The sequence below is a fragment of the Montipora foliosa genome, unplaced genomic scaffold (assembly GCF_036669935.1).
Source record: "Montipora foliosa isolate CH-2021 unplaced genomic scaffold, ASM3666993v2 scaffold_425, whole genome shotgun sequence".
NCBI classification, from domain to species: Eukaryota; Metazoa; Cnidaria; class Anthozoa; order Scleractinia; family Acroporidae; genus Montipora; species Montipora foliosa.
This window is the reverse complement of record NW_027179729.1, coordinates 1,160,001-1,162,500: the sequence shown is the minus strand read 5'-3', so window position 1 is coordinate 1,162,500 and position 2,500 is coordinate 1,160,001.

Below are 2,500 nucleotides of genomic sequence, written 5' to 3'. Positions count from 1 at the left end.
AGTAAAGGCTACAGTACACTGAATTATTTATCATGAAATCAAAGACATATGCTGGATACCAGTTAAAGACATGCGTAAAAAAAGGTGTCCACAAGACTTTTGTTTTGGCCTTCTCATCCAGAATTTTTATGAAAACGATAGCATGATGCGAATTTCCAAAGATGAACGCGGACAATCACCAGGGCAAGTAAGAATATAGGAATACCGTATCATAGAATTATTATTTGAAGAACTTGATTTTAGCAAGACAATCTCTGTCTATTTAAATCCTCATCTCTACCTTGGATAGCCTATTGTCAAGTATCATGACATTTCTGGGGAAAGACAGACAAAAGTAGGAGGGATCTAAGATTGTGTCTCTGCATCATCTTTAAAGTGGCTAAATACTAAGCGACCAAAGTTTTAAGCCTTGATTAAAAAAAAAGAAAAGGACACCAGTTTATTTTATCTGGATTTTCCTATTAAATGGTCCGCCATTATTAACTTTAAGATCTTAAGAGAGCTGTATCAAGGAGAAAATAACTAGTTTAAGAATGCAATGCGTGTGTACGCCTCAGAATTAATATGCAGCACGGGAGTTTTGGGCTTTCACACTTTAAAACTCGCGTTTTGCATATATAATAAGCTGCATTCACATGCTGAAATTTTAAGCTAGTGAGCCTTTGACGTCACGTTTTCCTGGATCGAGGTCCTTGAGGTCCAGTCGGTCAGTTTTGAACGTGAGCAATGGCAGACCGTGAAATCCAAAACGTTTTCTTTTTTTTGGATTTCTTTTATTTTAATAATGCAGTATTTACAAGGTCTACGATATCCAAAACTTACACTAAAAGTAAACGGCCTGTGGATAAAAATCAAAGCTCAAAATTTTGCCAGTCAGGTGTTAAGCAAACACGCTTTCAAACTCTGAACAAAAAAAGGAAGTGATAATCTTTTGTCACAGCGGCACTTTAAGGACAAAGAAAGAAACAATGACGGCTAAGATTTTGCACCCTGGGATTACAGGCAATAATGAAAATAATGATGTCACAATGCATATGACATAAAAATACAAACAGTGCGAAAAAACACACCAAGGATCCCCGGTGTGGTCTTAATAATATTGTCCAAGGATGACAAAAATAAGAAAAATGAATCAAAGATGATTGTACAAAGGGTTGCTTAGGCTCCTCATACAGTAAGCTGGGAATGAATGTCACTAATACAAGTTTTGGTATTCTTCTTAGGGCAAGGGTAGGGGCATTGTTAGCACTAAAATGTTGTATTTTCAGATGTGTTTTTTTCTGAAGTGTTGTGAATTCGCAGAAATGCTAAATTACTAAAATCAGAAACGGTTGCCTGATTTATGCATGCCCATATCATTTTCAATCAATCAGCCAAGAAACCAGAAATTCATGATCACGTTTAGAAAGCATGGCATAATTAATTATCACTAAAAAATTTTGCCTAGCACACCAAACAATCTTTCAGGACCGTTATTCATTAATCTAAGAATTTGCAACCTAATACTTCACTGGTCTTCGAACCCAACAGTCCTCAAGTTGGTGAGATGACTAGGTTTAACAAGGTTTTTTCACCCATTAAGGCCAATTTGTTTCTGACACGGTGCATTTCATAAGTTGACCCTAATGTTAACATAACAAAGTGGAAACACTTCGGTCACCAAAGATCCCCATTTCTTCAAAATGGATAACTATGAAAAAGTCAAACCATTAACTTGGAAACAATAATGTATTACAGTAAAACCTCGCAAGTAATTATAAAAACCTATTTTAAGAACCTGTTAGCCTAAAATTTGTCAGTTGGGCCGCCTCTCAACAAGAACCTGTTGACCCAAAAATTTGAAACAGGTGCTCATTTTCTCAAATCTAAAAAAATGTGTGCTCTTTGGCAAATCAGATCAATTGATTGATGTTCTGAAGATTCGTGTGATATTTCGATTTTACCTATTAAACTAATTTTTATCTGAATATTTTAATTCTTTATTTAAATTTTATTCAAATTTTAGATAAGGGATGGGGAAAAAAATCATGGGCTGCTGCATGAGGGACGAGGGCCGAATGCCACTAAACAATGCTATCTGCAATGTGTTTGTTTTTTCTAATCCAGAAAATAAAAACCTTTTTAAGAACCTACAATCCTGGTCAAACGAATTTGGGACACTTGTCAAATTTGGCCGAAAAGTAGAGAATTTACTCTACATGCTTCCGCCGTTATATAGACAATGTTGAAACATTTGTGCGATCGATGAACTACTCTTGACTTCGGACACCGTGAAAAATCAACATTGTAATAGGGGACGGGGGGATAGCAGCAATTGTCCCAACAGTTTTGACCAGATTGTAGATAGGCTAAATTTCTTTTAATTACCATTATGTACCAAATTTCAGAATAGAATAAAAGGTTCATACTCATGGGGTTATACTGTATACCTAATGCAAAACAGGTATGAGTTATCCCCTCGTAAGCATGGTAAACCCTTTTAAATTGTGCAAGTTGAAAA